The sequence below is a fragment of the Phascolarctos cinereus genome, unplaced genomic scaffold, assembly GCF_003287225.1.
Source record: "Phascolarctos cinereus isolate Bilbo 61053 unplaced genomic scaffold, phaCin_HiC Scaffold_5;HRSCAF=322, whole genome shotgun sequence".
Lineage (NCBI taxonomy): Eukaryota > Metazoa > Chordata > Mammalia > Diprotodontia > Phascolarctidae > Phascolarctos > Phascolarctos cinereus.
The window spans coordinates 134,145,443-134,159,164 of NW_027555958.1; the positions used below are offsets into that span (position 1 = coordinate 134,145,443).

The 13,722-nt window shown below is 36.2% G+C and overlaps 1 protein-coding gene and 1 non-coding gene across 2 annotated transcripts in view; both read right to left on the reverse strand.

Annotated features, from left to right (window-relative positions):
* NKAIN2 (sodium/potassium transporting ATPase interacting 2) overlaps positions 1–13,722 on the reverse strand; it is a 1,318,805-nt gene that overhangs the window by 956,471 nt on the left and 348,612 nt on the right. The gene's annotated exons all lie outside the window — the stretch shown is intronic.
* LOC144458003 (U6 spliceosomal RNA) lies at positions 9,323–9,429 on the reverse strand. Its single transcript, XR_013487567.1, has one exon. It is a non-coding gene; the product is annotated as a U6 spliceosomal RNA (small nuclear RNA).

Genomic DNA, 13,722 nt, shown 5'->3' on the forward strand with positions numbered 1-13,722 from the left:
AATCATTTAACTATTTGCCTCAGTTTTCTCATCTGCAAAATGAGCTGGAGAAGGAAATGGCAAACCACTCTAGCATTTTTGCCAAGAAAACCCCAAATGGGGACATGAAGAGTAAGACATGACTGAAATGATTGAACAACAACACTCCAGTGCTAATACCTGAACAGCAAAGTGCTGTCAGAGCCACAGGTAATGATGTTACCTACCATCTGGACTAGAGCAGTATGCTGATTCATTGTTTAAAGAGTGAGTGACCATTCTGGATTTTTCACTGGTAACTTGGGAAGAGGCATGAGATTCAAATTCTTCAGTAAGATTTATCTTTGTTGTTGTTGTTTTCTTTTGCCCTTGCTTCTAGGTGGATGATTAAAGTAACAAAGGTGATTCTATACAGTATATGTATGTAGTCATAGACCAGTCCAATCCACATGCCACCTTACTACCTTCACCAGAAAGGAGAAAGATAGGAAAAGAGACTGAAACCAACAGAACATTTCAATGGAAATTTTTATACAGAGTTCCCATCTAAAGTTAATTTTTTTTTTTAGGCTAGGCAATGGGGTTAAGTGACTTGCCCAGGTTCATACAGCTAGTAAGTGTTGTGTGTCTGAGGTCACATTTGAACTCGGGACCTCTTGAATGCAGGGCCGGTGCTCTATCCACTGTGCCACCTAGCTGCCCCCCCCACCTAATGTTAGTTTGAATGAAGGTGCTGAACCTTGTCACTCTAGAAACTTGTGGCATAAATCATACAGAATTTATATCCTCCCCTCCTTATGCCAGTGTGTCTAACCTTCCTGCACACTCAGAAGGGATTCTTCCAGTTTGTACACTTCCTATATCCTTGCTCCCCTGAGATTTCTGAGCTTGAGGATCTTAACCTTATAAAAAACTAAGCTTGAATGTCAAGACAGATTATGGAATCTCCTTCCTTGGATCTTCAAAAGTAGGCAGATAAATGGACCAAAAAGGAGCTTAGCCCTCTCTATCCCAACCTTCCCCCACCTCCCGGAACTGGCCCCCCCCCCCGCTTTCAGGATATTTCAGTTGTTGGTGTTATCAAGAAATCAAGAAATATTATTGACTGATTGTCCCTGAAATTCCTCAGTTATGTGCTTTCATAGGTATCAGAATAACTAGTGAGAGCTAGGGACTGAAGGCAGCCACATGCTCTTACACATTAAGGCCTTTCAAAAAAGGGTGGCATTGAATATTCTTCCTGCTGATGCAGATTAAGAAATAAAGGGAAAGTAATATTTGTTGAAGAATACTTAGAATGACTAGGGTTTGAGTTTCCTGAAACATTAGCTAGAAATTCTTTTGGACAAGCAATCATTGAGAATTAATGAGGAAAGCTTATTTTAAAAAGTGATAAAGTTATTTGTAAACAGAATATGCACTGTCTCATATTTATAGAAATTATTGTAAAAAAGAAAGTAAAAGACAATTTTAATAGAGAGCCAAAAGTACCATTTAAAAAGAGCTATTTCTTAATAGCATAACATTGAAAAACATTTTTCTGTTGCCCAAATATTGTTTCCATGTTATATTTTTATTGGAGTTATATCTATCAGCTTTGTTATATGAAGATGAGAGCCAGAATGTATTTCCATAGTGCAATACTAGTTTAAAATAATAAAGGGTGGAGAGAAATGAGAAAACCAAAAAAAAAAAAAAGAAAGAAAGAAAGAAAAGGGGGCCATTTTTAATTACTTTCCTGGGCCACTGAAAGCCAGCAGATCCAATCTTAGGAATGGATACACTATAACTAGTTGCCATCTACAGCATACATTGTTAAATAATTTTTTAAATGGGGCTTATTCTGTAAAATAGGCTATCATCTTTTAAATTAGGCAGGTAAGTGATGTGGTGTATGGAGTCAGAGATGAATTAAAATCCCAATAACCCTGGGCAAGTTATATAACCTCTTTCTGCCTCAGTTTGCTCATATGCAAAATAAGGATAATAATAGCACCTATTTCAGATCATTGTTGTGATGATCAATTGAAATTGCATATGTGAAAGTATTTTATAAATCTTTTTGTTTGTTTTTTTGTTTGTTTTTGCTAGGCAGTGGAGTTAGGCGAGGGTGCCCAGGGTCACACAGTAAGTATTATGTGTTTGAGGCTGGATTTGAACTCAGGTCCTCCTGAATCCAGGGCCAGTGCTCTATCCACTGGTCCAGCTAGCTGCCCTGTATTTAATAAATATTAACACATATCAATGCTAGCTATTATGACTATTTTTTAATTAGCCTCATTCTACTTGTTATCAAGGTGAGATGATATGGAATCTCAAATAGTTACTGATAATGTAACTGATATTAGTTATAATTATAGATTATGGAAAATTATTTTATTGTATATTTCAGAAAGCAAGAGATTATTGAAAACCCTGTAAGATTTATACAGAAAATACTTAATGCCTAGATTCATTTAATCTTTTCATAATAGGTGGCTAGTACTTGAGGTACTAAGAGAATAAGTGAGAAGGAATGGAGTTCTGTTGATATATGAAATTTAACAGCATTTAGTTGGCTATTTCTGAGCAGGTGGATCCCATACCACAACAACACTGTCGCGTTCCATTTCTCTTCCTTGCTTTCCTCATGTGCAGTCAAGGGAGAAAGTTCAAAGTCCCCCTCTCCCCCCCAAAAAATAAACAAGTTGAATTCATTTAAATATTTTATTTAGACTAGAGGATTGAGAACAAAAATACTTTAGAAAAGACTTGTTTCTTGATGTAAACTAATCAATGAATAATCTTCACCCAAATTTCTAATTTTTCTATTGCTGTTGAGAGCACTGACATCTCAGCTGCCCAAGTAAATAGGCCCTCGCTATCCTTTAAACTATACTTCCTTCCCCTGATTCAAACTATTGCCAACCTCTGTCGATTTCACCTTTGCACTGTCTCCAAATACATTCCCTTCTCTCCTCTAATACTGGCACCACCTTGGTGTAGACCCTCATCTCCTTACTTGCAATAACTTACTGGTTGGTTGGCTTGCCACAGTTCTCTCCCTATTCCAACCTAGCCTCCATTCAGTCACCAAAGTAATGGGTTACCTAAAGCACAGGTCCCAAACATGTCACTGTGATACTCAAACTCCAATAGCTTCCTATCACTTTCAGGATCAAATTAAAAATTCTGTTTGGCATACAAAGATCTTCATAAATTACCTTCAGTCATTCACCATGCCCATCTTTCATTCTTCTTAGACCTTATACCACACTATACAAAGGCACTATTCCACCCAGCTGGCATCCCTGCTGTTACCGGAAAAAAAGAAAACAGCTTCATCTCTACTTTAGGCATTTTCATTCCTCCTTCCATGCCATGCATTGAATACTCTCCCTCCATATCTCCCCCTCCTGGTTTCCCTGGCTTCTTTCAAGTCTTAGCTAACTTCCCACTTTACACATGCAGCCTTTCACAATCCCTTTTAATTCTAATGTCTTGCCTCTGGTAATTGTTTCCTATTTGTTAGGTATATAGTGTGTATGTAGTTGCTTTTATGGTGTCGCCCTCTATCCCCACCTGAGTTTTTTGAGGACAGGGATTGTCTTTTCCCTTTCTTTGACTCCCCAGTGTTTAGCATTGTGCCTGACATAGAGGTGACACTTTATAAATGCTTACCGATTGAAAAGGTTAACTATATCCTTAACATTTGTATTCCTAATTAACAAACAAAAAATCTGAAATCACATTTTAAAACTTTGTTCCTGTCCTTTTTGTCCTTGTGCCCATTTGCTAGACATTATGAGATTCCCTTGTAGGGCAGCTAGGTGGCATAGTGCATATAGTACTGGGCCTGGAATTAGGAAGACATCTTCCTGAGTTCAAGTTTGGCCTCAGACACTTACTAGCTGTGGGACCCTGGGCAAATCACTTAATCTCTATTTGCCTCAGCTGCTCATCTATAAAATGAACTGGAGAAGGAAATGGCAAACCACCACAATATCTATGCCAAGAAAAGCCCAAATGGGGTCACAAAGAGTCGGACAGGTCTGCAATGACTGAAAGGCAATAACTTGTCTCCCAAGTGAAAACAGGTTAAGAGCCTTGGTATTGCTCCTGCTTTCTATATTTGGTTTATTCTTTCCTCACTCTTGTTCTTTGCAACCTAGTGAAGATTTATTCTTGTTTTTCAAGACTTTAAATATCAATGTGAACATTTGTATTTAATTTTATACACTCCCTTAGTTGCTTCTCTCATTCCTTCAAAGTAAAAGTGAATTATTTAAGTATCACTCGAGCAAAAACTGCCTTCTAACCATTCTGAATGAATAAATGCAAAAAGTGACAGTAGAAACTTTCGTTAAAGATATCTGATCACTCACAGATTCTCACTTAATAAAAAAAAAAATCACTTCTTCTTATGGATTTCTCAAATTTAGAAGGCACATTTAATAATTCTTATCAAGAACAACTCTGAGTCATGTTTAGAATAAGTATTTCTAAGTGAAGTGTTTACATCCTGAATGTCTACAAACCTGAATAGCAGTGCAGAGTGCCCTGAATGTCTGTGTTGGGAAACCGGGGAACTTTTATCATTCATTGCGGTCAGAATGCTCTTCTTCTTCTTCTTCTTCTTCTTCTTTTTTTAGGCAGTTGGGGTTAAGTGACTTGCCCAGGGTCACACAGCTAGTAAGGGTCAAGTGTTTGGTCTGAGGCCAGATTGAACACAGGTCCTCCTGACTTCAGGGCTGGCGCTCTATCCACTGCGCCACCTAGCTGCCCCTAGCATGCTCTTCTTAATCAAATATTCTTGTTAATAGAATGCTTTCCATATGCCATGGATTAACAATTGGAAATCTACAAGATAATAAAATACAGAACACTAACCCCATATTACCCTTATTTTAATCCATTTTTCATGATTCAGAATGAACTTGGGGATTTTACAGGACCTTCATTACTCTCAGTTTTCATTGTATTGCTGGTATCCAGAAGTTTAAATTAATAAAGGTCTATAGTTGATACAAAGTTAGAGTACTACCTTTTAGAGTTTATTGCTACAATTAGAGAATAAAAATTAGTAGTTCTAAGATTTATTCATTCAGATCAATTATAGTTATGTAATTTAATGTCTGTGCTAAATTTTACTGTAATTCATTATAAATTCCAAGCTCTGATGTCCTTTAAGAAAAGGTAATCAAGCACCATTTTCTTTCAAGGTACACTGAGAAACAAGAAAGAAAATTCATCTTGTTACTTTTTGGTAGTAAAACTAATTCAGTTGGTAAAAGTCAATTTCAAGTTAACATGGAACCAACAAAAATGGAAAGGAAATTAAAACAGAATTAAAAAGATATCCCTTTGTTTTGATAAATCATTTTGTGTATATGAACTTTTCACCTCTGAAGAAAAAGAATGTTACACTGGCATTGCCAGCAGCACAATTTTTGTTTTAAAATAGAAAGTTGCCATGTTGAAGGTAGAAATTATGGTGACATTAGCGCTCTATTTAACAGAAATAAATCTTTAGAAAGTGCTCCAAGAAAAAGAAATTATTTTATTTGGTAATAGTAACCTCAACTCAATTATCATCTTTGAAAATCACTTTCATAACAGATTGGCAATTTTAAGGCTACCTTAAGCACATATCAGTTTGAAATGATGAAACTGCTTAAAACATTTTAATTGAATGGTTCCAATGTGGCATTTAAATGCTACAACAATTTCATTGTGGAAAAAAAGCAGTTTTATTTTTTTTGTGTCATTTCTATATCTTTTTATAAGGTGTTATATATAAACTATTTTTTCTAATGTTAACCCAAGAGTATACTGTTTAAAAAAAAGTGACAATAGTTTTCATTTATATATCTTTATTTGCATGTATGTGTGTATATGTGCATATATACATATATACACACATGCATGCATATGTAAATCTAAGGTATGAGTAGCCCCCAGAACTTAGCACAGTGCCTGGCACATAGTGGGTACTTAATAAATGCTTATTGGCTGACTGATGTTTCCATTATATATATGTATAAATGTGTGTGTGTGTGTGTGTGTGTGTGTGTGTGTGTGTGTATACACACACACTATGTATACATATGTATATCTATTTACATGGGAAATGTGCACATGTGCATATATCTACATGTGTTTCCATATGTATGTGTATGTATAGATAGATGGAGAGAATAGAGGCTAAAGATAAAAAATGCACATATATATATATATACATATATATATATATATATATATACACACACACACACACACACACACATACAAACATACACACACATATATACTTTGGGAAAGTCACTGTTAAGTTTTTGCAAGTTTCACCAAACATTATAAAAACTTTTAATTTTAGTAAGTACACTCCCCCCTCTAGAATTAGCTAGTTCATCATCCTGCCAAGATTCACGCAAGCATACAGAAACCAAATTCTACAGAGGAAAGATCAATATAGTAGCAAGACCACTGGATTTTGTTCATAAAAGTGGGGTTCAAATATCAGGTCCACTACTAACTAACTTTATGACCTTTGGCAACTCACCTAATCTCTTAAGCTTTAATCATTTGTAAAATGAGGAACTGGACTAAAAGACATCTAAGGCACCTTCCAGTTCTTAATCCTATGATGTAATATTATATTATGTTACATTTCTATTATTATTCTCTACTTCTGTCTCTGACATGTATAACTACATAACCTCAGGGGCTGTAGAAAAAAATAAGCAAATCCATGATTTGCTACATTTGAGTGGAAAGTAAGCTTTTGGGGACCTTTGACACTTTCCATGGCCAATTCTAGAATGGCTTATGTGAGGCAACAGGGCTCAAGGATTCTACACTGTTGGGTTCCAGTTTGGATTTGTTGGTGAGAAAGTTGCATTTCCCCCCAGAATTAGCTTACATAGGGTATCTTTCGAAGGGTTTGTGCATGACCACTCCTCAGTGGATCTTACTTGATAAGCAAATTTATCATATGCAAATAAAAGGACAAGATAAATCCAGTTGCTTCCTTGAGGCAATTTGTTTCCATAACAGGTATTTGATCAACCCAAATTAGGTAAGCACAGTTTTGCTTTGAATTTCTACAGAAAGAACCTTGCTATTAATTTGGCCCTATTATGCATTTGGGGATAAGAAGAGTTATTAGTCCCTAAAATAACAATTTCTCCCAGGAAAATCTCAGCATGCAGCATACAGTAGAAATCTGATTTCCTAAATCTACTATAAACAAGCTAGACCTCAAATCCTAAAAAATCAGAAGGAAAAATAAATATTTAGTAAAATATATGTATGTGTATATATGTATGTGTATTTGTGTGTACAATATATGTGTGTGTGTATATACATATACACACATATATGTATGTGTGTATATGTGTATATATATACACATATATGTATGTGTGTATATGTATATATATATACACATATATGTATGTGTGTATATGTGTGTATATATACACACACATATATACATATACATATACATACATTTATATATGTATATATATATATGTATATACACACATATATCTTTCCCTTTATGATTTTAGATTCCTTTGAGAAAGGATTAGGAAAAGAGCTAATTGATTAATGGATTGTTTATTTGGTGGCTGAACTGGAGTCCTTCTAAAGTCTTAAGTGCTTCTAACCAAAGCCAATTCTTGAAATAAAAAAAAAAGAATTTCATAATTATATACAATTTAAACAAACATGAATCCCAGTGGTAAATATCAAAAGAATATTAAGATATAAGTTAAATATTGCATATTTACTAAAAGGGTCAGAGACTGATAGGGATTAGTAGTAGCAACCTTTTAAAACCATAATGTATCAATTTCAAATTACAGAAAATGGGTTAAATGTAATTTATATACTGGAATAAGCTGAAACACATAATCACCATCTTCATGAATCACCACTTAGCCTCATTTCTAAGCCCCTGATTCCAACAAAGGTTACTAGGCTACCATGCTTGTTTTCTCTTTGATGGGCATTAAGTGCTTAATTTTGAGGATTTCAGTGACTTCAGAGACAAGGGCAGCCACAAATTGTTTTTTAAACAGAAGGGTAAAAACACTACATTTATAAGCAAATCTCTAAAGATTTTTCCTTGACCCAATGAATAAACTTAGCAATTTTTAAACCTTTTAATCAAGCTTGTTATTATTTGAAGGGGCTGAAGCAAGTATTTACCTTTGCTGCCTAACCCCCCAAAACACATTTCTTATCTCGTTACATGAAAAAGCAGAACTCCTTTAAAATCCCTTGATTTTTCTATTCAATAATAACAGCTAGTATTTACATAGCACTGATTTTTCAGCTCAATAACACCAGGTATCAATTACACACACAAAGTTTTATAAAGCATTCTATATACTTTCCCATTTGTTCTTATCAGCAATCCCCTGAGGTATACACTGTTATTCTCCCCATATCCCAGATGAGAAAATTGAGTTTCAGAATGATCTAGAAGACACAGTGGATAGAGTTCTGAGCCTGGTGCCAGGAAGAGTCGAGTTCAAATCTGGCCTCAAGCACTTACTAGCTGTGTGATCCCAGTTAAGTTTCTTAAGTTCTGTTTGCCACAGTCTCCTTATCTGTAAAATAAGGATAATAATGGCATCTACCTCTAAGAGTTGTTTTGAGGATCAAATGAGAAATTTGCAATGTGGTTGGCACCTTGTAGGTCCTTTATAAATGTTAGCTTTTATCATCATCATCATAATTATCATTATTATTCTTCTAGCCCATGATTACACATATAGCAAATTTTTTCAGCAGAATTTGAATTCAAGTCTTTTGACTTCAAGTACATATAGCACTCTTTCCACTATGGCCCACTGTATATATAGTATCCTTTATGAGTTATCCTAGGTTCAATTCAATCCTATAAACACACACACACACACACACACACACACACACACACACACACACACACACACACAGAGTTTCAAAAGTGTTAGTGCAGGTTTTTCTTTAAAGCTTTAAAATCTAAAACTGCACAAATATTTTGGGATACCTTGTATTTACCAACCACCTAGTATAATGGTAGCAAGAATATAAAGAATAAAAATTACTATCTTAGTCCTTTAAAAAGTGAATATATACGAAGGAAATTCTCTTCCCTAGCCACTTTTATGCTTTCCAAGAACGATTCCATCTCTCTCTTCCCTTTCGCTACTAAATGAGAAAAAAAAAATTATGATAGATAGCTCCATTTCTTCATAAACCACTTTCTCCTCACCTTTTTTTTTTCCATTCAGGACATTTTAACAAACAGTTGAATCCTCAAGATGAACTAAATGCTGCAACACCTGCTTTCTTGGGTTTAGGTGTAAAAAATATGGAACGTTTCATGAATTTGTGTGTCATCCTTACTCAGGGGCCATGTTAATCTTCTCTGTAGCATTCCAATTTTAGTATACGTGCTGCTGAAGTGAGCACTCTCCTCAGTTACTTTTAACGTAATCTCTCCACCCATCATATTACTGAAAGGTACTTTCTCAAAAGTTATCAAATTACCTAGTCACCAGATCCAATGGTCTTTTCTTAGATAGATTCCTCTTTGACCTTTCTCCATTTAACATTGTTGCCCCTCTCCAACTTCCATAGAATCTACTTCCTTGTTCTGTTAGCCTATCTTTAAAGAGACTATATGCTTAACTCTCCTTTTATCTCTTGAATTGCTATTTTTTTGACTCAGAATCACATCAACTAAGTTTGTAAAGACCTAAAAGTTCATCTCATCTACAAGATGTCCCCAAAGTTATTATATCATATATCATATATAATTATGTTGCATTATATATTATATAAAATGTATAATTTTATTATGTATATGTATATAATCACACACACATACAAACATACATTTAAAGGAATATGTGCATATGTGCATGTATGCGTATGGGTATGTGCACATATACATATATGTATATATGTGTTTTATACATACATACATATATACACATGTACATACGTACACATGCATATGTGTAATTTTTTTCAGCCTTCGCTGAAAGACTTCTACCACTTTGAAAGCCTGTCTTCAACAGCCCTGAAATTAATATGAAATTTGTCTGTCTGCAACTTCCATCTATAGCTCCTAGTTCTGTTCTCCAGGAAGTAACAGGACAAGTCTAACCATTCTTCCATATATGACCCCTCTATGCGCACACACACACATCCCTCCTCTGTAAGCTAAGCATCTCTACTCACAAGATCATAGGTGGAAAGCTGGCCTGAAGGGCCTTCTAGCCCATTCCTTTCAATCAGAACTTATGTGGTATATACTCAAATTCCTTTATTATCCTATATGTTTTCTCCCCCAATATTTATGCCAGCTGCATCAATAAACAACCTAAACCATAACACTTAGGCTTAAATACAATGCTACAAAAGTAGTCTAACCAAGACAGAGTAGAAATGGACTATTATCTCTCTAATCCTGAATAGTACATGTTTCTCAATGCAGCCCAATATGCAATAGCTTTCTTGGCTTCTATATTACATAGCTGATTCATTTAGATATCAGTCTTCTAAAATATTAAGACTGTTTTCTAATGAGTTGTTGTCTAATCATGACTGTCCCATCTTATCCCTGGCAAAGTGCCTTTTTCAAAACTTTTTTTCTTTAAGATGACACTTTTCCTTAAATTTCAACACACTCAATTCAGTGCATGTTTTAATCTATTAGATGTTTTAGAACTCGTTATCCAACATGTTGGGGCAGCTAGGTGGTACAGTGGATAGAATGCCAGCATTGGAGCAAGGAAGACCTCAGTTCAAAAATGCCTCAGATATTTACTAGCTGTGTGAACTTGGACAAGTCACTTAACTCTCTTTGTCTCAGTTTCCTTATGTGTAAAATGAGCTGGAGAAGAAAATAGCAAACCAAGAATTCCCTAAACGGGATCATGAAGAATAAGCCATGATTCACTGACAAAATAAATCCAACATGCTAGTGGCCAGTCTAGTGTTCTTTAAGCAGAGATATAGTGATGACATTACTTTCTTCAAAAATCATCAGCAACTTTCTCTTGCCTAACAAATGAAGTTCAAATTTCCATGCCCGGGTAGTCTAGTTGCTCCACAATTGGACTCTACTCTATCTTTCTATCTTTATATCACATGGAGTCCGCATTTTAGACAGACTGAATTATGCTATTCCATAAACATTCCTTGCATATTCTCACTTCCATACCTAGAATATCATATCTAGAATATCACGAAAACCTTTTGACCTCCCTTTATTCTCTTTGTTGGTAACTCCTGCTCATTCTTTTGAATGAAGTCCTCCCTGACTTCTTTGTAGGAAATTATTCATTCCCCTCAGACCTTACATAGCTCTTTGTTCTGCACCACTCCAATGCACATCCCATTTACGTTTTGTTCTTTGGGTCTTAGAGTCCTATGAGTCTATAAATACCATGAGGACATGGACCTTGTCTTAGCTAACTTCATATTTATTCACTGCCAAAAACTTTACTCCTCTTCTTCCTCTTCTTCTTCTTCTTCTTATTTTTTGGCTAGGCAATGGGGTTAAGTTACTTGCCCAGGGTCACACAGCGGCCGCCAAGTATTATGTGTCTGAGGCTGGATTTGAACTCAGGTTCTCCTGAATCCAAGGCTGGTGCTCTATCCACTGCACCATCTAGCTGCCCCAACTTTGCTATTCTTAATAAATGCATTAACATGGACATTATTACAAAACAACAAGTTAGAATGATCATTTTGCAACAAACAGAACAAAAAAATTGATTAGGAATGGGGTGATGAAATCAAGCTGGAGGGGAATGGGGTGGGATAGAGGAAGCAGCATTGTTACCTAAAGGGGGAAGAGAGAGGAGATATCCTATGTCAAGTGTGTCAAACCATGCTATTACCTCACCTACCATGTCGCCTCAGATCCCAATGAAGTCAGTCAACAAACATCCTGCAAAGGGACTCAGGAATTTGTAGTTCCCCAAAGGTCACAAAATCCATTTCTAGTCAGATTATCTGAACAATTACTTAAGTGATTCCATCAGGAATTATTCTCTACTGATTCTGCAGCTCCACCTCCTTTGCATCCATGATTACTGAAGACCCAATAAAGAAAGCTCTAACCATCAAAGTACTTAGCATTTCAGGTGGTTCAACATTAGAAATCTATATGTTATCAATGGAAATGACAGGAAAGATGCATTACTATATGCCTCAATACTGACCCTGAAGAACTATTATGTCAGGGGTGGGGACCCTGCAGCCTCCAGGCCACACGTGGCCCTCTAGGTGCTCAAGTGTGGCCCTTTGATTGAATCCAAACTTCACAGAATAGATTTGTTCTGTTTGGATTCAATCAAAGGGCCACACTTGAAGACATGGTGGGGGGCATGTGTGGCCTCCAGGCCACAGGTTCCCTACCCCTGCACTAGGTCTTTCCATCTGCTAGGCACCAAATCCTTTTTATTTGTGTTGTCTACTCTTGTAAGGATGTGAACTCCTTGAGAGGATTAACTTCTTTGCTTTTCAATCTGTCTCCTAGGCTTAGCACAGTGCTGGGTACATAGTAAGTGCTTAACAAATGCTTTTTCATTCTTTAATTCATGGAGGAATTAACATCTTTTTTTTTTTGATTGGCTGGTTCCTCACTTAACTTCCATTTTAAGGCAAAGGAGAGTAGCCTTGTCTTCATTCTTCTCCAGGATCTACTCCTGACTCTGGATTTTCTTTACTATTACACAGAGGTTTCTTTACTCTGAAAATTCACTATGCCCCCTAACTTCACACTGAAACTATATTATGCCCTTATGGCTACTTCCTCTGTTTGGCTGGTAAAACTCCCAATGTCTTCATTCCTCTCTAGGCTTCACTTCAGATCTTCTGGAATTTATCTACATGGCCCACTCTCCCGTGTCCCCTGCCCCCTTCTGTTTCCTTTTATGTGTTATCTATCCCCATTAGAAAGTAAGCTTTTTGAGCTCAGAAATCCTCTTTCTTCTTTTATTTGAAAAGAAACAAATAATTTTAACTAGTAGAAATAGGGAATAAATCCATTTTTTGCATTCCCAGATGAATCTTCTGAAGTATTGAGGCAGGAGAAAAATGGATGAGAAGAGTAAGAGAAGAAAAAGGAAAAGAAAGAGGAGGGGAAGGGAAATTAAAAGGAAAAGAGAAAAAGAAAAACTTTCACAGGGAAGGAGGGGCAAGTGGCTTATTAGGGGCACACTTTGGGACTCCAAAGTTATTTATATCGCCGCTGCCTTAATTAAGTAGACATAAGAGGACTCTCCTTTCTGGTGTTTACTTCTTCCTTGTAGTAGAGACAGGTTCTACCTTTTTTGTTTCAGTGATATGTCAAGGAGGTCCTCAGCAAATGTGGATACTGATCAGCACTCAATTCAAGATCCATGAGTTTTCAGCTAAAGAAATCGACCTACAATGCCATAGGTCAGAAAAGACCATTTAAATTCGGAACTTTCTGAATGGCCTTCTTCATCCATTGGGAAGATGGAAAGAATAGTAGGAAAGAGGCAGGGCTTGTGAGCCAGAAAACAAAGACTATGTTGTATTCATATCCAGCAGACTATCACACAGAAGTGTCACGGAGTAGTAGAATTCTCGGAAGAGAAGCTTTCTGACTTCCCGGATTGGTGCCAGTGTACATGCCTGAAAAATGGTTCTCGTTTCCAGTGCTAGAGATATTCAAGGCAGGTGTATGGAAGGTCTGGGGTCCCCGAGTTTGTTTTTTGTTAC